At 39.2% G+C, this 26,421-nt stretch overlaps 1 long non-coding RNA gene across 1 annotated transcript in view; it reads right to left on the bottom strand.

Moving 5' to 3' along the window:
* LOC119717059 (uncharacterized) overlaps positions 1–26,421 on the bottom strand; it is an 82,923-nt gene continuing 56,502 nt past the window's right edge. Inside the window, exon 4 of the long non-coding RNA XR_005266031.2 lies at positions 1–163. This is a non-coding gene — a long non-coding RNA (uncharacterized lncRNA). The remainder of the gene's footprint in view (positions 164–26,421) is intronic.

Consider the following 26,421-nt stretch of genomic DNA (forward strand, 5'->3'; position numbering starts at 1 on the left):
TTTAACCAGGGTACCTTTTTGTCCACATTGGATTCCCATTGATCCCTGTTGCACTTTCAGATCTGCACACAGCTTTTGACAGTGGCTGAGAGAAGCAGAGTCACAGTGTCTCTTTGGAGCACCTTCACTGTCACAATGACGTGTCCATGGAGATGTCTCATGTCTGGAAAGGAGAAATGAGGAGAAAAAATTAAAAACATAAAAAAGACAGAGGAAAAGACAAAGGAAAAAGAACGGATTCAGATCCCAGCTCTCCACAAGGCCAGTGGCACGTTCAGCATGGGGCTAAGCCTACAAAACTCGACAGTTTCTAAAACAAATCTGGATGGAAAACATTCTGAGACTAGCTGATGTGTCTGCCGAGATGCCAGATAAACCAACAGCCTGACAGTTATGCTTTCCTATTTAGAACAAGCAGTTAGCCAGCCATTTCTATGCAACAAAGCCTATTAAACCGTACTACCTCATCCCTCCTTGTTGGTTTCAGGAACACTTTCTATTCTTTCCAATGTAAGTTACCTGTGGTGTACTATCAACTTAAAAAGAAAATTAGCATATACGCAAGTTCTTCTGTGGGTAAATTATTCTTCCTATCTGGAGTTCTCCCTTTTAATTAACATTGTGAGCCAAAAACAGTAAAGGAAGAGATCATAATTGTCAGTTCATGCTTTAGTACTTTCAGTTCAGAAGCTGAGTAACTGTGCACAGGTCATTCTCCAACATTCACTCATCTGATGGATTTTCATCGGGGGGCTCTTTCCCAAATACTTGTTGGATCAGAACGCTAGTTACTATGTCCAATACTGCCAAATTAACGAAGCAAAAATCAATGATTAAAGCTCACAAACAACAAGATTGCCACAGTCTGCAAGCTGCTTAACCTTTTTTTTTTTTAATTTTTCTTGCATTTTGTTGTTGCTACACTGCTGTAAGAGTGCTTATGCCCTTACATTATATTCACATCAGAACGTGTGTGCGTGTTTACAGGAAAGCTCAGCGGCATTGCCGCTGAAGGAGCTCTGTTCTCCCGCACAAGAGTGACCAGAGCATGGCACCATGGGGAGCTCTGCTGCTCCCTTCTGATAGCAGGTGTTAGAGCCTCTGGCAGGAGAGATCTCCAAGGTTTTGGACTCTGGATTCTCCACATGTTGGAATCCAAAACCTACTTCTTTGTGTGACTCACAGAAAAAGGAGTCAGGCTCTCAGGATTTTAAAAAATCTGGATTTCAAAATGGAAACCACATAAAAACATGCTCGTAAACTGCCCAAGAAGTGATCCAAGAGGTGGTGTTTTAAAACACCTCAGGCCATACCTATACTGGTTTATTACTGTTGTTTTGTTCTTCCCTGAGAGGGAACAAGGATGGGAAGAGTCACACAAGATACTTTCTCTGACTTACCGAATTACAATGCTTTGTAACGACACACTTGTAGCTAGGGAGTAAGAGGAGTTGAAAGGGCTCAAAAGATACTATAAAATAGGAACACACTCCACAGACTACATTTTCCTTTTAAACACAGGTTTCTCTCACAGCCAAGGCTCCGTTCAGACCTAGCAAAAACACTCTTTAAGGCAACAGGACTGGTACATGGCTTTGAGAAAGCTGAATCTGATCCATGCTTAGTGCCTTAAAAGTGTCCCTCCCAGTGTCATCATTATCCCACCATAAACCAGCGCTAAATCTTAGACTTCTTTCCTCTTGCCAAACCCCACTGTTTTCAGAGACAATCTGGGATTTGCAAGGAATACAAGATCAGCTTCCTTTCAGATGCTAACTAAATATTTAAATCTTGCTCCTACTGAAAGAGGCAGAGGTTTTACCATTAGTTTAAACAAAAGTGAGATCAAGTTGCAAACTTACAAACCTGCACCCATTAAACTTTTGCTCTAGCTTGGAATTCTCCGTACAAAAAAGGTCACTTCAAAAGCAAACCCAAATGTAATGTACTTACAATTTAAGACTCCCTAATGCTGACAGAGCAAAGGTGTTGCACTGTAACAGAGATGTTGATAATGGTGTCACCCAGTTTACACAACTCTACAGGTTTTCTTTTAAACAGTTTCTGGTGCTAAATTATTAGTTCTTATTTGTGAGTTAAGGCTAGACCCCACCAGCACGCAATGATTTATGCTGCCTGCTCCAGAAGCCATGCAGGTTCAGAATTTTTTTTTTCCTTTGTTAAGCTCCTCTTCACACACCAGTTTGAATGTTTCATCCTACAGACATCAGGGGAATCACAGCCAGCAGCTCAGTGGTACACAGCTTCCTCTACTGAAGCCAGGATTTGCACGTTCTGTTTTGGGAACAAGACAATTCTGTAGTAATGGACTCAGACGTATTTTATTAACAGAAGTCTCCATTTCCGATCGCCTACTCGTCACTATTCTTAATTTTGCCTCTTCTTTATTTGGCACAGAAGAAGGATACATGACACTTTTTAAATACCTATACTAAAAATGAATATTAGAAAATCCTATATTGTGTTTTACCTGTCAGAGGTCATCAGCAGCTGTATTTCAAGAAAACTGAAGGCATTAGATGTAGTTTGCCCAGTAGATTAATACTGAGCTGTGAACTTTCATCCTCTACAGCAAGATTTCCATCCAACTGACACAGAACTGACACGCAGTAACACTTACAACCAGGGGGATCCAATTTAGACGGAGTTCAAATGGTTTCAAGCTACTCATAGGTCACAGAGGTAAAGTATGCATAAGAGAGCTGGCTTTAATCAGAAGGTTTTCAGTAATGTCACACCAGAAGTGATAGGCCACATTGAAAACGAACTGGATGTTAGGCTGGAGAATTAGATTACAAATACATTTAAATATTTTGAATGTATTCTTTACGGCATTTTCACAAGCCCAAAATGTTGGGATTTTTTTTTTTCAGGATAATAGAAAAAAGAGTTTTGCATGAGCATGAAAAAAAAAAAAAAAAGACATTTTTCCCACGTGGTATCATATCTGTGATACCCATTCACGTGCTTTTGAGGAAGAAACAGTCCAAAACAAAAACAAAATAGCTTCGTTGTGGGTGACAGTTTGGAAATAATCTCAAAAGACTCAGCATTTTCTCCACAGTGGAGCATTAGAACATAGGAAAATTGCGAGGGACGGCAAAGATTGTGGTGAGAGAGGATTTAGGAAAGGCCAATTTTAATGCAGTTATCAAATGCTGACCTCCTTGTGAAACAGGCAGGTGGATTGTCCATTTAGCATTTCATACTACAGAACAATGTGCAAGAGGATTCATTGAAAGACATGTCCCTGAAATACAAAATATAACTCTCTTGAGGGGATTTCAAGGGCTATATCCCACCCAGGAAACCCTGAATCTGTCAGGTGCTCTTACTTCAAGTTTCTCTGATTACTTTGGTTGGATCCAGACCAGTCCCGTGCTCTCCTTCTCACGCAAATGGGCTGAGCTGTATCTCCATGCCACTAGCCAGGAGGTAAACTGGGAAACAGCTCAGTAAAACAATGGAAAGCATCAGACACCTTTTGCACACTGGTTTGCACTACATTTAAGAACTACTTCACAGCAGAAATAAAAAACAACTACTGCAGAAAGCCTAGCAGACAAGCTACGTCAACTTTCTGCAGACTTACATTGAGTTTTGTTAGGAAAAGGATTAAAATCCTGACTGCTGTGCCTGTCTACAGCATCCTCTCTGCAAAATGCCCAGCCCATGCCACAAAGAGAAGGGGGAACTCCATCTGCGAGCAGATGAACAAGCCTGCTGCTAGAAACACAGTGCTGCATCTCATGTCATATTACAGCAAGCAGCTCAGCTCAGATCAGCAAAGCAGAAACAAGGAACCTGACAGGGTGGGATGCAGTGCTTTGCTACTGAATAGTCACCCAGTGGCATCATATTCAACACGCTGGATGTGCGGCGTCACATCCAACAAAATTGCACCCTTATAATCTGCTAATTTCCCTGCATCCTGCACTGATAATTTAACATGCACAAACAGAAAAGGAAAACAAAGAATTCAAAACAGAATTTTCTTAAACAGGACGAAGTTGGGCTTGTCGAGTTCCTTACTACGACTGTTTCCACTGCCCGGCTTACTCATTTACAGCCATTTCAGGTAGCTCTTTACAGAACTCTAAGATGTGTAATGCAGGCATAAATTTAAACACTGGACTGGCTAGAGCATCTCCGTCTAGGTTAGTAAAATAAATATTTATTTTTTCCCAAAACTGGGAGGCTTTTAAAGACCCATCCATCACAGCTCCCTAAGTCTGTATCCATTTTTCTGCCTCGCACTGAAAGTACAAGTGGTTTATCACATCCAGGAAACCATTCATTTCACAAAGTTGTGTCTTTCATGTGTTGCTCTCACTCACCGATCAGACTAGCATCGCTAAATTAGATGCAGTATTCCTCAATTTTAATTACACTGCACAGCTCAGTTTTCTATATGTGCTCAGCTTTATAGGAAAAATAGCTATACTGTCCAAACATGAAGAGATTTTCTTTCTTTTCTTCCAGCCTACCAGCTCACATAACTCTTGAATTACGAAAAAGTCATTTTTCTTACTTGTCTTTGGCACCTTGTCTTAACAAAATAAGATTCTAAAATCACAAGAACTAGCATAGGCCCAGTTGTTCCAAATCCTCCACACTTCCCTTTCCAACCTTCCTACACTCCCCCCGTGTAACTCTGAAGCTTTTGATTAGCTGTGTTTCCATTTCCATGTGTACCTGCACGATCCTAAACTGGTGGATTTAAGAGCACAGGGACTGCACCTCAGCAGAAGTGCAGCATACTCCTATAATTAAAAACAGTTTACGATTAACTGCGACAGTTTTCCTCCTCTTTTTTTTCTTTTTTTCCAGAAAACCAAACCATTCTGGTTTTTGCCTTTTGAAACATCCTAATGACTCATGGCATTTAAAACGGAGTTAAGTATTTTTCTCAACACAGCTGTATATGTTTTATTTCATACTTTTGCCAACATTCCTCATGCACTCTTACAACTCTTACAGTCTTCCTTTCATGTTTTTAATTTTTAGTTTCCATAGTTCCATAAAATAGAAGTTGCTGAATGATCCCTAAGCTCTTTATTCCATAGCTTCATTAGAACCTTGGACAGATTTTAACATCCATCTTCTAGACTTCTCTTCAGAAGGCAGCCATGGACTAGCAATGGACTCCAGCCCCTAGTCTCTTCCTTGCTTCCCTGAAGCAACTTCATCATTAAAATACTGTCCAAGATTCTCCTACCTTCTTCCACTGATCATGAGTTTTCTTAGATCTCTCCTTACAAAAGCAAAAATCCCACAGCAACTGGAGAACTCAGCAGATTCTCATGTCTTCCTACCAGAGGACAGGTGATCCATCCAAGCTTTTCATCCTCATCAGAGGATGGTATTTATTTTTACATGGCAAAATAGGGTAAAACATTGTTAGGATGCATCTCAGATCAACCGAGTGGGAAATGGGAAACATATTTAGCTGTACTCTTTAAATCCCTGCTAGTGCAATGCCCTTACATGGCAACAACTGAGGCTTCCTTCAATCTTCTGCTAAGTGACTCCATCCTATCGGGCTTGTTAATGATCTGGCTTCAGTTATTCATCTCTCTTACCAGTGCAATACATCTGGCACGAAGGCTTTCGTGCTAAAGAAAATCCAATTAATGCAGAACGCTTCAGTGCATCCCTTCAACAATGCACACTATCGTCATCTCACCATCATGTCCTCTACTCTCTACACTGGAAAGCCCGTGAATCCTAAAGCTTTGCAATGAACAACTTTCCTCCTCCTGCAAAATGGATCCTTAGAGAACACGGCAGGGCTCAAGCACTGCCATGAAGGCTGACCTAAACCTGTAGAATGAAACGGTTTAGATAAAAGGGGATCATCTCAGATCTTCACCCCCACCTGCTGCAATTTCAAGTCATGTTTTAGGATGTTGTTTACATTTAACATTAAAAAGGAATCTGCACCCAAGAGATGTGTCCAAACCCTACCAAAACAAATGCCCTGCAGAACAGATTACTGCACTGGTGGTTTTGAAAACCAGACCAACCCTCCACCTGTGCCCCAGTGCTACTGAAGAGATACTAAAACATGGACATAAGATAAAGAGTTACTAGCCCTTCCTTTTGGCCCTGATTTGAATGCCACTTAAGAAATAAAGCACAACACAGCACAGAGCACTAACTTTGTTGTAGAAATAAAGGTGACAGCATGGAAACAACTATGCCCCAGCATCAACATTTTCTAAACACCAAACATTCCTTAATGATTTCTCATTACGCTGCTTTTCATTCATCATCTTCCCAGGTTCTGCTCATAGAATACAATTCTCTCAAATGAGCTGCCTAACTCGTTTTACATCAGCTGAAAAAACCCTCATGCCGATTAGGAGTATTTTCCCCTCAGTGACTTTTAAAAAATAGGTATTTTCATTTAACTGACACCTGATAGTGATGCTACATAGGACTCAACATATTTAACGTTTTTTAGTCTATTAGCACCAACATCTTTCTCTAAAGTTGTAAAAACTATAACAGTTGAGCAATGTCCTCTCCGTGGCTGCACAACACCTTTCAAAAACCAGAGAATGTTTATTTTAGTTGCTAAATATGATTTACCCATTGATTCTTCAGCATCCGTATTTCATCAGCCCCCAAACCGTTAAGCCATCCCATGAGATGCATATCCAGTAACATCCTTAACTATCTCCATTTCCACAATAACAGCACATGGAGATACGAGTATTCTGCTCAGCTGGGTCTGAGTGATCAGCATCGATCACCTGGGAAATGCCAGGAACCATAAGGGTTAACGCGTGGACTACCTCAAAACACATTCATGTTCTTTTGCAATAACGCACCAAACTTAATGACCATCATATAATGGTTGCACAATCTGAGATTTGGAAAACCTAGCCGCATTCAATTGCTTTCTCTGATTAGGTCTGTACTTATTTGGCATTACCAGAGATATCTCAATCCCTAAATAATTAACCTACAACCAATACGTATGAAATTGCCTCACTAAGCTCACTATCCAGGACTGTTTGCTGTTAAATTAGTAGAATAAATAATTTACACCAAAAAAGTGTGCACAAGATAGTGCCAATGAACCTGAGGGAACTTGTTCATTATTTGCAAGAAAATTGGATGAAACACAATTCCCCAAGTACAAGCCATTCTGTAGAGTAAAAGGTGTAGTATTATTAGTATTATTGCAGCATGTAGGGAACAAATGAAGTCGCGTGACTGTTCACTTCGGAGTATGCTCTCTTCATTAGCCTTTTCTCCAGAGCTATAAATACATCCAATACGCTGTATATACACAGTATGTATGTATATATACACATAGGAGATTGTACATTTGCATATGAACTGCAATTCTTATGGAAAAAAATCACAAATATTGTAGATTTATCTTCACTCGTGACTGGATGAGCAAGGAGCCAGAGGAATAACATTTAACACTGAAATGGCAGCTGTGTATCATTTCAAAAATCTGTAGATCGTGTTTTCTAGTGGCAAAGGTTATTATTGCTAAGTCTAATTGCTCAAGAAATTGGTTTGCGAATTTGTAATTCACAGGATTGTTATCATTTTAAGATCATTCTAAAATGATAAAACTTCTCTCTTTCAATGTTCTGCATGGTTACTTCTATACCACTTGCTCCAGCACACAGTGAATCAGTGCGTATCTGCACTAATATCCCTAGGAACTGGAAGAGGCAAAGAAAAACAACGCTGATTCTTGATAAAACTTCAGAAATATATATATATATATATATATATATATATATATATATTTTTTTTTTTTTTTTTTTTTTCCTAAAGGCACATTCTGAATTTATAACTAAAACCTCACACTTGGAAATAAATAAACAAGACCAATTCACTGAGAACTATTCAGCACAGAAACTAGCTCTGAGGCCAAAGCAGAGTTTATGGCTTTGGCTGGGGCCCATCTCTAACAAGGCTCCTGAAAACTGCATGCTCCGGCACTCAAACTGCTTGTAGTGTTCCAAGGCATAGCCTTCCCTTCACAGCAAGCTCTGAGACTGTCTATCGTGTCTTTCTCTGTCTATCGTGACTTAAGTTTTTGGCACAGAATACTGCTTTATGTTCCTCTGTAGATACTCCAACGCCCTGGGGATATGCTCAGCCAGGGAATGCCCTAAGCTAAAAAAGCAGCACCTCAGAAGGAAGCACCATCACACCACCTCCTCTTCAAGCTAGGTCTTCCCCACAAAGAGAGAAGGTCGCTATCCTGTGTTCCTGTCTCAGCCCAGCAAGAGCCACAGACAGATTCACCACATCCAAGGAAGGTGCGGTAGAACTCGCAGAATCCCTGGCTGCATCCAACCCCTTGTTTGAGTTTGAATTCAGTGCTAGCTCTCAGCCTGATTTGTGGTGGGTCGTTGATTTTTATTCGGTCACAAGTATCCTGGGACACGTTTTCTGACCTTGCTGTGTATTCACACTGAAAATACAATTGATGCTGTTCCTAGGTTATGAATCATGTAGTTGCATGATGTGGGTCGCAATGCTTCCTGCAATCTATCTTATTTAATACTGAAAGAAATAGATATGAATACCAGTTTACCTGTTCTCCTAGGAAACAATGCTGAGGAGACCAATTTCCCTCATCTTTATCCCCAAAGAACAACAAAGACAGCAAAAAAGGGTTAGCCCTGTGGAGTAAAAGGTGTCCCAATGTCATTGTTGCATGCAAAGATCAGATAAGCACCTGGTTTGTTCTGTCTGTGAAGACAGCTTTATCCAAATAAAGCATAGTGCATTTTATCATTCTGTAATGGAAAAGACCTGTCACTCTTTGAATATCATCATATGGTCGGTGGCCAGCAGATAATGGACTGTTAAGTGTCAAGGTGACTGGCTTTGAATGTGCACAAAACTAAAAATTATAGACCTGTCATTCCATAGGCAGGCCACAATTAGCTGTCTATGCAACTTGAAATTTCCATTTTGCCAGCTGAATAATCAATTGGCTACACTTTCTCAATATAGATGCATTTTTAGTTTTTTTGCACTCAGGATTTTATCTTTTTTATAAGGTTTTTCAAACAACTGTGCAGTGCACTTAAGCAGATGGGGTTACAAGTAAGCCACACAGTTGTTGTCTCCCCAACACATACACAAAGACAGTCACCAGTATTTTATAATCAACACTTTTTACATTAATTTCCTCTAGCCATACTCTTGCCTATAATGTTTTTGTCAAGGATATGGCGCTATGGAACACAAGCTACAGAAAATTCACAGCTTCAGAGTTCACAGCTGTTTGTTTTGATTACCAAGGTAATAATTTTTCTACATTTTGCCATCAGTCTACCCTCACATAGTTAACATATGAGATGTGAGCTAATGGTACAATATGAGTTAGAAATAAAATGTTTCCAATTGTCACCTTCTAAAAGGAAATGCACTTTTTTCTTGGAGACATTTTTCTCTATATAGCTTACTAAAAACGTTTTAAGGCGGTTTGGGCAGGGGCCTTACTTTACGCTGCTAAAGCTGCATAAGCTACCACAGTGATACATCAGTGATGACTCTTACGCAAGCTTATTTGAAAAGAAACAAACCACACAATCAAAAAAGTTCAGAGTCCTGTGATGTATATCAATGTACGTACAATAACTCTTTTCATCCTGGACAACTTGCAGTAATTTGCTTTCTTTCAGGCTGCCTGCATTTGTGGAAGGAACTGCGTAACATGGCGCCTGACTGTGAGAACGGGATTACAAAATGGCGGCCTTGGGAAGTTTGTGGCTTATAAACAGCACAGTACCAAGCAAATGCTGCCTCAGTGTAGTTCTAATATTAAAAAAGTGCCTTAAAGCTATACCTGCAGCTTCACATAGTGTTACTGCAACTCTCCATTCCCCCCCCCCCCCCCTTTTTTTTTTTTAAATAAACTCAGCCTGATTTGTACCACATGATGGGCAGAATTCCTACCACCTGATGTGGAAACGCTACACACAGGTTCTGTCCAAAGCCATTTGCAATAAAGGAAAGACATCTGGGATCTTCACCGGACTTTGAATCAGGCTGCAATATGTAGTCTTGTATCTTTACAGTACTTCATACATTGACAGAGCCCTCGTATGCAGTCCTGGAAGGTACATGGGGATACTTTGGTAATCTAAGGAGGGCTGTTGAGCATCAAAGTCTACAACCGGGTCTTAGTTACATGACATATGGGCTTTTAGTGATGACTGGCTCGAGGGATAATGGCTCGAGGAGCTCCTTGTCTTCCCAGCCTACTCTCCTAGACCCATGTTCATTTCCTCTCCCATCGCATAATTTGCTTTTCCCTCATTTGTTCTACTTAGGTGCTCCCCCCATCCTTTTAGGATGAAGACTGCTAAGAGCAGTTATTTGAACAGTCTAATTTACAGGACGTCACAGAAATGTCTGTATGCACAAAGCTGAGGATGGGGCAAATTACAGCAAGAGAACAAGAGGCTGGAGGGAGTGGAGGGGAATGTTCTTAAATTCATATTGCAGAACTACATTGTTAGCCTGGATTTCTTCCCTGCTTTTCCTCCTCTTTCCCTCTAGAAATAGAAGGTTAGGCCATTATAGAATTCAATTGGTTCCAGATGGACCCTTAACCCAGCTCCTCTAACAAAAACATTTTCCTGTTAAACAACCTGTGTCACATGGAATAGATGAAATTCATCTTTAGTATACCGCCACTGAAGCCTGGAAAGACAAACCTGAAGTATGAGTATCCCTATCACAAATGTAAAAGGGTAATGCAGCAATGATTTATCTCACAATTAGGCAGCAGTAATTATAAAAGTAATGCTGTACTAGACATACTATAAGTTTCTAAGAAAATTTATAAATAATTATACCTGTCTTTTTTAAAGGCTTCTACCTTCTTTATAAAAATCAAAATATAACATTTGACAGTTTGACTCCTAAATCATCTCTTTCATAGGCCATCACTATGTTTTACTTCTATTTTTTAATACATGAGTGAGAGGGCCAGTTTTACTTGTGTGCAAATCAGTGACCAAAATCTTCAAGTTTTCTCCTGAGCCCACATTCAATCCTTTTTGTACATTAGAACAAAACCCTTCTGTGCCTCAATTAACATTTAAGAATAAGGCTGGACTGAGATCTCCCACTCAGCAGGCGGCAGGCTGCTCACCTGGCTCCCACCCTCCTTCCCAGCAACCTCCTCCTCCTGCACATGCCACCCAGTGTTCTGGCTGGCACAGGCATTTGTGTTGCCACGTAGTCACCATATATTTTATCCTTTACCAGCTGGATCTACTCCTCGATCAAGTTCGCTGTGCCACTGTGCAAACAGCTGTGGCAACCCAAATGTAGGAGCCAGCCACAACCCACCAGCAGCCAGGAGAGATGTGCAGGCTGCTTAAGCTATGACTTATAGTCAATAAACACTCACAGTCCCGCAGCCCATGCAGCCTGTCTGCCTCCCCAGTTCCTGTTCAAGAATGTTTATTCACACATCACCTTTGCAAGAAGTGCTGTGATCCCCAGCTTGCAGCTACGGAACTGTCCTGCAGCTATATTTTCAAAAACACCTTTCAAAGAGGCTTAAATTCTGAGTGCCTACAATGCTTTCAAAATGAGCTCTTAATTGACTTAGATGCTTTTGAAATTATTTGCCTAAATGCAATCAAGAAATGGGTTATAATGGGTTCTAGACTGGCATTGTAACCAGCAAGCTGTCCTAGCACTGTTGCTTTGTGTGTTTCCTTCCATTTTGCTGTGACGTAATTTATCATGATCATGAACCCAATTATGCATTCTGAAGTTGGCAGACTTGCCATAAAATAACAGCACCTCAATGAAAACCATTCATGGTGGAATCTGTCTGGGCAAATGAAAGAAAAAATGCTGTTCGCCTCAGAGTCCATCTGCCCTCCGCCAGCACAGTTTGATTCTACCGTTATTTGGAACATGCAAAAATGCAGCGTGTTTGTCCATTGTAGAAGCTCAAACTTTTAAAGAGTCTGGTTTAGTGTATTTTTTCCTTCCATGTTTCCAGAGGGAGGTGCGCTGGGGTCCATCGTGTATTTGATCTTTAGGTTCTTTGCTTTGAGAAAAGGGCAGAGCCTTCGTACTGCAGCACAGGGCATGCATGAGGTGCCTCAGCGTGTACAAGCAGAATTCAAAAGAAACTTAAAAAGCCACCGGTAGTCTATACAGAATTGTACCTTATTATTGGGAGAACAAGTTGTCCTACAGAAGCTCGTTGGCACTATCATTATTGCACACCCCGGGATTTTCTATAAAGGCACATCCAAAACAAAAGACTGAGATAGCTCCCTTTGCTACAGCTGTCAAAGCTGACTTTAGGATTCTATACATTTCTTTTGAAGTTGATATGATCATCATTATGCAAATGCTTGGCTATTAGAAGAGAAGCACAATGCCTTAAATTCATATCGGTATTTTAAAATGTGTTCATTCATCCTTTGACTCTTCATATATATATATATATATATATATATATATATATATACACACACGTATACATACACATGAGAGAGAGAATATATTTCTGTATCTGCCTTTATACCTGAGCATTACCTACTTTAACCTTATTGAGCAGTAATTAGAAGAAATAGCATTAGTCATTCTTACACTAAAACATTTGATTTTTGATTCCCATGCACGGCACCTAAGTAGTTATTTGTATAAAACTGAATCTTAATCATCTAAGAAAACCCAATACTCTGTTTCTGATGCAAAAAGTATTTTGTTTCATGGCTACTCTGAAACATTCGTTTAAAATCTACCATTTCATTTACAAGGAAATTCGAGCAAGCACAGTAATAAAGCTGCAAAAAAGCAGAAACATGGAATATTAAGTTGATTACAGATAAATACTTCACCTGTCTGGCAGTATTTGTTTATGTTTCCTCAATAATAACACTCTTTATAAAACATAAAATCAGAAAGGTCAGTAAAATAGCTGATTCTACCAACCATGAAGAGCTAGATTCTTTTAGACAATCCACAGTCATCACATTACATACGTAAATTTCAAGGAGCCAATATCCAATTTTCTGTGGTTTCTTTCTTCCCACACATGTCACACTTCAAATTCGTTTTGACAACTAAACAATGTTTCCCTTATTTCATTATAATTCCCTTATCTAGAGTCAAAGCTTCATGACAATTTCGTAGAAAGAAACATGAAAAGACTTTCTGGTAGATAGGTTCCTTATTTTAAAAATTTCTTACAAAGATATGTTGGTAAACAATCCAACTGCATGGGTTTTTAAAGGCAGTATCTAACTCTTACCCTACCTCACTCACAAATTCCATTATAGATCCAATTCTCATTATTAACATTCTATCTCCATTTATATATATATATATATAAAAAGACATTCTTCTTCATTACCTTGTTTCTGTTTTATTCTTCTTGAAGCTGTAGCATCTGTGTAAATATTCTACCGACACCATATATATTTTTAATTTACTAAACACAGTAAAAAAATTAGTTGTCATTTGTGTAAGATACATTCACTCGTGCTTTTTTCAGTTTGTGTATAAATGTAATTTAATTCACTGTTAAAGCACATATACTTCAGAACAGGGATGCAGGCACTGATTACTAATGCACAACAACAATGTGAATTAATTCTTAGCTGGCTTCCTATTGCCCGGTGATCGCAGAAAACCAGAAAGCTCACTAGAAGAAAACTGCAAAAAGGAATCGGCAACAGCTATTGATTCTGGGACTGGTTTTCATGCTGGACTGAGACCCAGCATGGCTCAGCAGGTCTTACTGAATTGTCCAGAATGGACGCCCCACCTTGCATGGGCTGGTGAAGCCCAAGAGCACTTCAGTAATTGCCCTCTGACTCCCTGCGTCCACTCCTGTGGAGGCAGACCCTTTAGGAGGGCTCTAGGAGGCAACTCCACAACTGAACAGATACAGGAATTCAGACCTACCTGCAGTGGAGGAGCTCTGGATTCTTCCTTGTCCTTCAGTGCTCTATAGAGAAGGCTAAAACTGGCCAAATATTCTGTTGGTATAGCAAAACTGCCACGAGATAGATGGTAGGTAGACAAACAGCAAACTGCCAAGGTGGCAAGCAGTCAGACAGAAGGCGAGAGAACAGCCTTAGTGACTTTAACAATCTCAACAGGTATACCCCTGATTTTACAACACGGGTGAAAATGACATTGTTGGTGCTTCCTCGCTGCCATGCCATCCTGTGCACCATGCACTCTGAGACAGGTGGGAAGACTGCTTAATGAATCCCAAACACAGGGCAGGAAGGAGCCTTCTAAATCAAAACTAATTGCCTGCTATCACAAGCTGCTTCATCACAGAATCCGGTTTATGAATTAATCATATTTTATCTTAGAAGAACCTTGGCATTTTTCTCCCATTGCTACTATAAAACAACACTTCTGGCATCTCCCTCCTTCAGTCCTTAAGAGATCTTCTCATTTCCAGCCCAAATGTATGCCTATTAAGACCAGGTGATAACACAATTTGTTCTTTTGCCAATATTTTCCTTTCTCTTAAGCAGCTGTTTTGTCTGGCGTTCCCTCCTTTAACACACTTGTAAAGAGCAAGCAAGCTACTTTTCTGCTTCACTTTGCTAGGCTAAACAAATGAAGCTATTTCAATCTGCTCTGTGCAGAGAGGTTCATCCCATCATTAATCCTTGCAGCCTTTTCCTACACCTCTTCCTATTGGAACTGTATTACTGACACAGGGGCAAGAACAGCACGCAATAATTTAAATGACATGTAGCACTGTCATATGTGACCTTAGCAATTTGCTGTCCCTTTTGGGAATACTTCTTCAGGTGCATGTAACTATTGCTTTATTTCAACCCACGTCACAGCGGTAGTTCACCCTCATTCTGTAATGTGCAAATATTTTCAGGTTCTTCTCTTTGTACTCATTCCCAATTGATTAGCTCAGATCTTGCAAAAGACATTCTTAGGACTAGTTTTTAAAAGAATAGCATCATCCTTTGTAGTATTAAATGCCTTCCCCCTTCAGTCACTCCTCAATCACCAAATTTCTCCTTTATGAAGCTCATTTTTTTACAATGATTTCATAATTTGGGGCGTTGCAATAATTTAATTATATTGTACCTTCTTTTTATTCCTATGTTATTATATAACAATGTTTCCAAAGCTGGCCTTTAAAATAACTCCAATCTACTTCCAGTCAAAATTTTCTACTTTTGGAATATATTTTTGTAGAATTCTTCAGCCACTTTACATAGTTTCCCTCTTACTTCCCTCTGCCCCCAGCCTTTATGATTTTTCGTACGTTACCCATAAGAAGTGATTTACTGAGGTCAGGTTTCAACAACAAATCCTTTACATGGAGAATTTGATATATGAAAGAGAGATGTGGCAAAATTTATCTTTGGTGTGTTATCCTATTATGCATCAATCCCCAGAGCTTTCTGTTTCCTTGTTTTTAATACTTTCTATTAACCTTTGGTTTAAAGCTCTGAGTTCTGTATACTATTAAAGCTGAAGCAACAGAAAGTTATCTAGGACCATCCTTATCACCATGCATATGTTTCCTAATTAATGCTTTTATTTACCACCATATTTACCATTTTAATGATCTATTAAAAATAAAAAGGAACTCGAGCAAACAGTTTCATGTACCAGGTGCTTGGTTTTTTTTTGGTAGGAGTTGTCCAGTTGTTTTTCTCTGCTACTTCTCCCCTACCAGGTTGAAGTATAATATGCTTATTTTTCATTTCGGCTTTACTAAGATTGTATTTTTATACTTTTCGGTCTCGTTAAGAACTGCATTACTTCACTGACACCCTCCCTCTTCATCCCCTCCAGCTGTTTTGGCCCAAACTAGATTATCCTCAGTCTAAACCTTATTTGTATTAAAGGCAAGTCCCACTTTCTCTCACCAGCTTTTCTTTAAAAACATCAGTAAGGAACTATTTACCATGGGTTTACTTTCCATTTCTTTCCCATATTAAGCCATCTTGATTTCGGCACTTTTCCTAGGCAATTTTCCTACCCATGACAGATCTCGTCCTCTGTTCATCAGCTTCTTGCCTAATTTCTAGTGAGATTTTTACTCTTAATATTCTGTTAGGTGGTTGCCCAGGTTAACATAACAACATCGGCCCTCAAACCCTTACAAGTTTATTCCCTCTTGCTCAAATGTAAATTTCAAACATTTTTTTTTTTAAACCAAAAGTAGACAGCTAATCCAGAACCTGACTTCTGCAGTACAATGACTCTACTGAATAGCTCTCTACTTCGATTAATTTCTTTCAAGAATAGATTGTAATACTTCATTTTGATTTGAAATTAGTAAAAGAATCAACCAAGCCAAGGCTTTGCTCTTTGAACAGCTTTCATTATTACCTGGTGTCCAGTCCATGCCGTTCGCTGGATTGACGAGGTCCCCGGCATTCCTTAGTCCATAAACATTTTGGATGTTCCTCAAATAGTCTGCCAGTTTGCTAATCAGATAACTACTCAGCTACCTTGCTGCACACCTGACCATCGTTATCACTGCCATCATGCCTTTACTGATCAATGTTTTTAACAAGGCTACACACAGAGCTAGGGGCACTGCCAAAAGTTCTTCTGAAGTTTCATTTCCTTTTAATGATAGATTAGTTTGCTTTTCATCTCCTTACTTTTATCCTTTAAATGGAAACTATTTTAAACTATTATCAGTAGTTCTTTATATTAACAAACTCAGGTCAACTGCTATAGTTGTCACAGAGATTTTCTTTATATCATTTCCCTTTGCTAATAGTCATTATCACACTTGGAAAGCAAGCTGATAACGATGATGAGCTGAGATCCTGAGCACTGACAGTAATGCAGCCAGTCCCTACTGATGGCAATGGCATCAAGATTTCATTGCTGCTGGTGGTACAGTTGAGCATTAGACCTACCACAAGGTTCAATGTTTGAGATCCAAGTATTACTGCTTTAGCTGGTATCTGGTGGATCCCGATAACTGTGCTATTAAGTCCACCTTTGCAAATTCTCTTGGTATTTTAAGTATTGCTTAAACAGAAGTTCCTAGTAGTACCTCATAAAATTGATTTGGGAAGAAGAGATTGGACCAAAGAATGGGGTACAAACAAAATAAAACACTTTCATTATGGAACTTATTCTGATTATCTTTCCCAGTGGAGAGTTGAAAAAGAGCAGAACTGATGAGCAATTTTATATCTGCTCTCCATCTGACACTAGTTTATTACTATGTGATAGAAGTATTTCGTTTTGAAGCATGGTGTTTCTTCTTGGGAAGTAAAAGCAGCATAGTTACAGCAAAGGCTAAGGGCTGGGGTTTTTGAACAAGTCTCCTTTTTCTGTGATGTTTCGTGACCCTTTTACCTTGAAGGACCCCATCAAATGACTCAAGCTGTCAAGGGTATGCTGTAAAGTTTGATTCTTACACACACACGAAAAAAAAGTAAAGAAAGAAAGTTAATTGCAGGCTGCATGTCTTTCAGGAAGATGATATATCTCTGGGTTAAAAATAAAAAGCACTACTTTTTGGAGGACGTTTTCTGGAGATGAGCAAAGGTGTTAAAGGGAAGTCTCGTTAGAAAGGCATAGTCCTCCCATCATTGAACGTCTCAAGCAAAATAATACGTTTAAAACCATCCAGGTTTAATAGAGAAAATTCTGCAATCTTTGCTGCTCTGCCCTGTGACAGGTGTTCATCCTCATGCATGAAACCACACAAAAGAAAGGGACGGGAAAAGACACAGCCAGCTTCCTGCTTTGTTCTGCTCTGACATCTCTGTGTTTCTGCCTGACCCGAATTCATACGAAAAAGGCTATCTGACAAAAATTAAGGGAACATTTGAAAAGTAATTAAATAAGAGAATTAAATTAAGAGTAATTAAAAATTCTGCAGTATTTCAAAAGTTGATTTTACATACTAACTTCTGTTTTTATAAAGAGACTTCTGTCTCCATTGATTACTGTGTAGTCTCAAAAGCATTCAGCATACAGATATCATTTCAACCACTGCTTGTATTTACTGCAGCTTAGGAGCAGATGTGTTTTACAAACAACTCTTTGAAACTGCAGAGAGAATTATAAATGAACGTATGTGCCCCAAAACGAAGTTAAGTAAAAGAAAAAGAACATAGCTCTGGACTTAAAGCTCTTGTCAGTTTTAGGTCTTACTCATGAGGCAGTGCCCTGAGTATAAAATCATTCCTTTGGCACTACAGTGAAAAATATGCTCAGTCCTATCAACAGAGGCTGCCTGGTAGGTCATACAGGAACACAGTACATGTAAATGCAATTAGGGAACAGAAACCACCGGGCAAACAGGAAAAATAAATAAATAAAAAATACCAAAGGGACCAAAATGCTAGCCAAAGCCCTGGTAATAATACATTGGTGTGATTATACATTCAAATGTGTCCCATCTGCAAGTAGTTTGGGCTTCCTACTCATTTTGTATTTCATGTCAAGTCTCATATTAACTGGATAGCACCAAGATGCCATGGAATAAAATTGCCACTGAAAGTGTGTTGCAAATAAGGAAGAAACCAGGTGGCTGCCTCCCCAGAATATCCTCAGCTAAAAATGCTTTGCTACCACCCCTTCCCAGGCAACATAAGGGATTATTTTTCCATCAGGTAGTCATGTTCTGTAATCCATTCCTCAAATTGATTGTATTGCACCAGAAGATTGCTTACACCACCACACTTAGCACTTAATACTATTGCTAGTATTATTGTATCTCAGAAAAGTTTTGCTTTAGTCTGATTGCCAGTGATTACCATTGGCATTTTTAGGCTACTGACTGGTTTTCTGACCATGTTATTCCACAGATGCTGCATCCAACTGCAAAATGTCTTGCTTATAAGGTAAGGTCACAGATGTAAAGGAATTGGGTGTTTCAGTCTTTCTGTATGAGTCCCCTTTGAGAATCCCAAACCTCTGAGAACAAACTGCATCCCAGAGAAATGATATCACATTTGTCTCTTTTTTAAATAATTTAAAACCCTTTTACTTTTTCACCCCTCAACAAAATAGCTACAAAGTGTTGAGAAAACATAGTGTATGTATAAAATATACAAAAAACTACTGCTTAAAGCTTTATCAAATTATATAAATCCAGAAACATTAATTTATTTATTTCAACTGTAATGGGCCTCCTCTCTAATAACCATATCTGCAAACATAAAAACTGAGCACAAAGAAACCCAAGCAGACTGAGGACAGTCAACTTTTTTACTGCTCATCCACTGGTGCTGGCTTATTTTGTATTATTTTTCATCTGAGAATTGTTTGAAAATGAGAGAAGCTTGACTCTCTTAGAGTCACTGAAATTTATACAAGGATGATATTGGCACTGTTTTTAGTAACAAATGTTAAGGAAGGACAAATAAATTCATATTTGTCTGTTGACACTCATTTTCCTGAAGCTAACATCTTGTCAGAATAAAAGAGAAGCACCGAGGAGAGGAGAAGGGTCTTGCAACAACCTGCACTTGGACTTTTCATCGAGAAAATCCATGTCCTGTGCAAACAAACCCAACAGAAACAACCTGAAACTGGGGGCAAAGAAAAAAGGAAGTTTTCTTTGAAACACACCTGGAAGCTCCCAGTGTGTTCTCCAAAGGAAATACTGCTTTACCTGCACAATATGATATCATGCGTCATTAGTTACGCTACTTCCCACAAATAACCAAAATATAGAGGAATTTGAGATGAATATCTAAATCCAGATCACATTGCAGACTGAAGTAGTCACATATTCATACAATCCAGAGTAGTACTGCCATCCGCTTGCATTTGACCAAATCTTTAGATGAGATGAAATAAGTATTTAACCAAAAGAATTGCACATAGCTCATGTGATTTTAGCTGCTTGCTCTGGAAGTACAGTTTTGTTCCTAATGTTACCCTGAAAAAATATGAAAGGAAATAATGCCAAAATGTCTTTGCTCTAGATTTTGCAACGGTAAGTGAACCTCCTGAGTTTTTGTTGTTCAGACCATGCAGGGGTCAAAAACTTCCTTTCACATACAAAGAGGCAATGCCAGCCTCTGTGTCCCTGGTCAAATGCAGTTATACATGCACCGCAAACAAAAACATTAATCAGAAAGTTGCCTTAGTGCTGCTGCAGCAAGTTGTTGAAACATGACATAAAATAGACCAAAGTTTCTTTTATATGGTGTTTTTCATACCCAGAGTGTTACAAAGCCATTAAATACTTGCAATAGCAGGAGCACCCACATGGATGATAGCTCACACGCAGCTTAGGCAATTAGAAGCTGTTTTATTTGGAAAGAATACGTTAATATTGGCTGGGACAGCATAAGGATAAGATATTTGTTACTTGGTGTGAGACTGACCCTGATAAGGAGATTATATGAGCTTGGCAATATGATAAGCCTCTATGTACTGAATAATTTCAGGAGCTTGGGAAGACTGAAAACGTTTCTACTGTACTGAGCAGCAAAGAACGCAAAGATCCCCGAGCCAGGGCTGGATATGCTACCTGCAGATCTAGGAGCAGAATAATCACATCAGTGCAATGCTGTACCATGGTTAATTACCCTTTTTGAAATTCACTGTAATCATTCAAAAGAAGGAAAAACAACAAATACAATCAATGAGCAATGGAAAATAAATTAAAAAAAAAAAAAAAAACCACAACCATGAACCAAATGTACTGACAAAAAGCAGAACACCCACCCTGATCATTCAGCAATAATTTATCTGAAAATTCGTCCTGCACACTTGTAACTTCACTTGATTTATTCAATTTTGTGAGCAGAATAAAGGACCAGTAAGGCAGACACATCAGGATATTATTTTAGAAAGCCACGTACAAATGGCAGAATCAGCATCAGTGATTTGTGACTACTATTGAAGAAATTAGAAATAATTGCAACCTTTCATTACAAAACCTGTCATTTGGTATCTGCAAGCAATTTGGTGTAAAACTAATCTTGACGACTGAGTCATTGCCAAACCTAATAATTTGCTGCATAAACTTTAAACTATATAATTGCTCAAGGTGAACGCAAGAATCTCTAACATTAACTGTTACTATATCAAGCCCCAATCATACAGTTCTTGATTCAAAGAAATCGAGACTATAGGATCAGGCCCTTCATTAGTTTTTCTCTTTTAACATGATGTGGGTTAATATAAACTTAAATTTCATGAAAAAAAAAATCATCAGCGAACGAGACAATAGCACTGCCATTCAGCGGGAATATTTTGGATAACTCACATGAACCACTGAATTCACAAAAATTCACTGAATTGTGAAAACATAAACTGCATTCACTAAAACAATGAGAAAAAAACCACACAACTGCACAAAGTAAAAAATCCATTACTGTTTATCACCAATCAAATTAAAATCAAGTTTTTTTTTTTTTTTTTTTTTTTTTTTTTTTTTAGTATACAGAAGGTGTACTGAAAACCTGATGTAAAACTAGCATTTGCTGGTACTGTCACTGAAATGATTTCAGAAGGCTCCATTTGCAGCCTGTTTTATTTTGCTGTCTACCGTTGTTATAAAATAATTACCACGTGCATGTATTTGTATCATACCCACATGTAGAAACACTTTTTTCTTTAACTTTGATTCAAGGATTTGGAGAGCAGGATAGACTGGCAAGGAATGTAAGGTGTTCCCACAACATGTGAAAATAAAGTTCAAGTCACAGCGCAGTGCAAAGCATTATTGGAAGAGAAAAAGAAAGAATTCTGCCCTACAATGTGTTGAAAGTTTCCCAAATGGTGAGAGGTATTTCAGAACATTTATTTTAGGTAAAAGAAAGCTTTTCAAGAACATGCTAACATAGGGATATACATTACAAAAGTTGCTTTCCAGAGCAAAGTGGAATTATTTTCCTGCTACTCATCTTTTCAATGTATGCTACTTCTCCAGGAAAAAGCTACGAGGGCATGTCACCTAATGGACAGCTCATACATATGCATGTATGTCAATTTGATTTTCTAGGAAAAGGCAAAGTTAGAAATATGTTCCTTAAAAATATAGAATCACTAAGTGAAATTAAAAAAGACAAAAACCCCTCTCCTTAATGTTAAGTATTGAGTAAAAATACAGTAAGTCTGCATATAAGAAGTATAAAGATTCCTTACAAGCCTTTTTTTTCTCCACATTTCAAGAAGCCTTAAAAGACGAAATATTAAAATTCACTCCATCAGTTCTACCCTACATTAAGTAGCTGTATCCTTAGGACTAAATATGTCCTGTGAACTTAAGCTTTAGGACCTCAGAGGCTAACCGGAGCTGTTCCTCCTCCTTTCCTCCAGCCCAGCTTGAGCACAGCTCCCCAGAGGCATGGCTGAAGCCTGTGGTGGGAGGAGAAGTTTCAGGTGGAGCCCTCCCTTTGCTGCTTCCCAGCACACTCCTCTTTAGCATCCCAGAGCTCTGTACGGTGTCTGTTTTCAGTCCCAAATGAGACACTGAGCTCTTCACCACAAGTTCAGTAACAGACCCGAGATCTGCAGGCCATACTGCACCCTCCGCATGGCTGTTTGCATCGTTCACTGGAGATGGGGAGAACCAGGAAAGAGAAGAGAGAGGAGACTGCAAGAACCCTCTCTTTAGCTGACGCCGTTACAACTTGGAAGCTCACCAGCAGGTGAAGTCAGCTAACAAGGACACGAGATCTTTCACAATGAGCCTGCATCATGTTATTGGAGAAAACGTGTGCCTGCGTGGCAATGAAGCCACCTATTAGTCCAAGGGATGGACTTCACAAAGCGTTTCTGAATCAGTAACTGGAAAATTAATTTGACTGTGATGCTGTGAAGCAAAACTTACAATACAAATAGAGGGTTTGATTTTTTTGCAGTGAGCTGAAAAATAAAATTAAATGTAGGATTTTCTTTCTTATTACTTCTACGAGCCTTACAGAGACTATAAATAACAGAGCTATAGTAGCTACAATTAAGTCCTAAGGCCCTGGAGGAAAAAGGAGCAATTTTTTGTGTACTGAAGCAGCCCCAAGATTCAACCAAACAGGTAAAAGATTTGATTTCTCTCAAGCTTTTTCAGAGCAAGTGACCTCTGTATGCAGCCAAGCACCAACCATAAGTTAGCCCTCCTAATGCAAACAAGTTGTTTATTTATCTACTCTACTGAATACTTGAGCTTGCACAGTAAAATAACAAGGGGGAAAAATGTCAAGTATGATTAAAAAGAAAAGATTTTTCATTTATTTTAGTGTTTGTTAGAGCTCATCAAAAGCAACTTCAATAAATTTCACATTAAAGTGAAAGACAATATTTCCCTTTATCATGATGGCTAAAGTATTCCAATACGACGTTTTGGAACAACACAAATATTGGTATGGAACTCGGCTTTTATCTGATTAAAGCTATTCATAGAAATTATTTTACCCACTAAACACAGTGGTGTGAATGTAACAGGCTCAATGTGGAAGGTCTGCATCATGTGAGTAGCAATCAATAATTGCTTCTTTATAAGGCAAGAAAATATGTAACAGTAAAACTACTCCACTAATTCATTTCATTGTATACGGCATGAAAACCTGAGATACCACATCAAATGTGTCTTCACTGTTACGAAGTAAGGAGGACACAAAACTTGGGAAGCATTCTGCATAAGTATGAAGAAAGAGAAAGACTTGGCAAGAGGAAGGTGGTCTTCTGTACTCAAAACTGCTGCGGTTCCTTCTGCGAAGGAAGGAACATCGCTGATGGACATGGCACTTCAGCTGCCAATGCCAGGATACACAGAAACGGGCTTCAAAGTTTTTATGGAACTTCAGAACCTCAAGAAAAAGAGGAAAAAAAGGAAACAACACACATTTCTTGCATCTGGGCAAGATTATATTTGTGTAACTTAAGATTCTGTTGAAATAGTATAGAGAAAGCAAAAGTCCAGATTAGTAAAAGGAGCCTCAAAATATCTATTATACAAATATTAAAGTTATTCAACCTAAACTCCTGGAAGTCCAGTATAATTGCTTCTTTTATATCTGGCATTGCACTTCAACTGCTGAATTCCTTAGCCTCCGAGAGCAGACTTATAGAGATGCTGTACTGTTTGATTTGGCACTATTCACGAGCCTTGGCAGATGATCAAATAGAGGGCACAGAAGAGCAGGAAAAGCCTTAAGAAACTGTCTGGGCTGCTGCCGTTACTGCCTCCATGGAGAGCAAAGTTACTGGTAAGCACAAAGCAGCTGTATCTATTACTTGTTTAATTTTATACTGTTTTATTATGTATCTTGACAAAATAAGCATCAGCATTTCTTCAACAGGGACTAATTTGTGTCTAGCTTGAATTACAGCTCTTAACTCCCCAACAGGTAGACAAATTATTTTTTCCTTTTTGCAATATTCTGGAATACATGAGTCACTAATGTTGCATAGTAACTGAAATCTCAAGACAAAACTGTTACAAAAGGCAACAGGAAGGAAACAGGACAATTTAAAAGATACTTTAAAAAAAGCCACAAAAATTATAAGATTAAAACTAGAAAATTTCAAACATTGCATCTATAAAGATCCAAGAGGCATAAGACTGTGTTTTTGCAGCAGGGTTTAGATGCAGAGCAGCATTTTGAAGTTCAAGAGGACCCAGTAACAACTTGGAGAGTCCTGAAAAGCTGCCAAGAAAATTCTGCTCATGTCGAGTACCTGGGGGACTGGGGGAGGATGTCCAAGTAACCCAGAGGCAGCAGAAAATAATCATGAAATCTACCACATGACTGGAAATTCACGGAAAAGCATCACATGTAAACAGGAATCCCCCAATACTGACACCCTTACAAAGGCGTTTACATGCAGCTTTTAACTCCTGCTAAGCTCAGGTGGCAGGGCTGAGGGCAGGCAGCAGAGCCCCTTGCCAGCAGCCTGCTCCTCCTCTGCCTTCCAGCAGGCACTCCAGACAAGGGAGACAACCTGAAGCTGCATCTTTCCCCCCTGCTGCCCCCAGGAACCCCTGAAAACCTGCATGGCCCTAAGACGCCTGCGCTTCTGCTGAGCATTGCTCCAGCAGGAGCTGGGAGGAGAAAGAGAAGGCTGCAGATTGCAAGGGGAGTTAATGCTTCAAGCACTTTAACTCCTCTACTCCTATTCAGCTTTCTGCTTGGAGAGCTGCCAGGTTACCAGGGAAGCAAGTCATACAGAGCAGCTGTTGCCCAGTTATGATCTTCTCTCTCCCCAGGCTTCCTCCACGTACGTGCTGCAGATCCTTGTCCATAAACCGGGGCTCCTTAGGAACCCCACAGCAGAAAGACAGAGAGTCGGAGCTCTTTGCTTGCCTACGGCTTTGGCTTTGTTTCCTCTCCCCTCTGCACTGCAAGTGGAAAAAAACATGATGCTCTGGACTGTTTGGCAATGCTGGGTAGTGCCCCCAGGGGAACGGGCACTGGGGATGAAAATAAGCTTTGGAAAATATCAAAATAAGCTTTTCTAGTTTGTGCAAAATACGCACAGCTTCATCGAGCTTACCTCTATATGTCAGATGATTCTCAGCCTATGGTTCAGCCTTCAGACACAGAGCCAGATATGGAGCTCTGTAAAGCCAGCATCACGCCCTGTCACAGGGCTCAACGTGAGCCTTACACACGTGAAAGTGTACTTCTCACCAAGGATTACTTAAAAGCCATCCCACTGCCTTCCTCATTTTCCAAGATTTGGAGACTACTTGCCAGTTCTCCCCCACCCGACAACCTTCAGGTGCCCGCACGCAGACCTTCTACCTCAGCCAGCATGAACGCACAAAAGAACATTTCAGTATCTTTATGCCATGCCTTTACCAGCATTTCTGCTTAACTATGAATGGATTTGACACATTACAGAACCTGAAGTGAAGCTTCCTCAACTTACGTGTTTTGTCTCATGTCCCATATAAATTAGGAAAGCAAGCCCGAAGGCACTACTGCTAAATGCTCTGCTTGTGTATGTACTTGTTTAATACAGGTGTACTAAACTGACAATCTCTTTCTATCAAGTATGCATTTTATATACTTTTTTTTAAATGCACGAATGCTTTACTATATTGCTTTAGTAAGAATTCTTGTGACAGTTCAAAAAAAAAAAGAGCATATTCACTAGAGACAAATATTTTCTATATTTTTCACTTATTTCCTTCAAACTTCCTTTCAGAGTGCACTTTATGATTGCTGGTTTACTGGTCTAAAGTAGAACTATCCAAGTGAGCAGCATCCAAGAGTGATGCATGTCTGTACACTTGCATTTGGCCAAAAAAAAAAAAAAAATTAAATCACTTAGTGGCCAAATTCCAGTTACAGTTACAGTCCCTTAATAAAATTACATCTTAATGAAATTGACCTACTTATACATTAATACTACTGTACCTAAAATATAACATAGATGGAAACATATTCTTTGTCATTTTATCTGCAATTTGCAATATTGATTTTAACCCCGGAT

The sequence above is a fragment of the Anas platyrhynchos genome, chromosome 5 (genome assembly GCF_047663525.1).
Source record: "Anas platyrhynchos isolate ZD024472 breed Pekin duck chromosome 5, IASCAAS_PekinDuck_T2T, whole genome shotgun sequence".
NCBI lineage: Eukaryota > Metazoa > Chordata > Aves > Anseriformes > Anatidae > Anas > Anas platyrhynchos.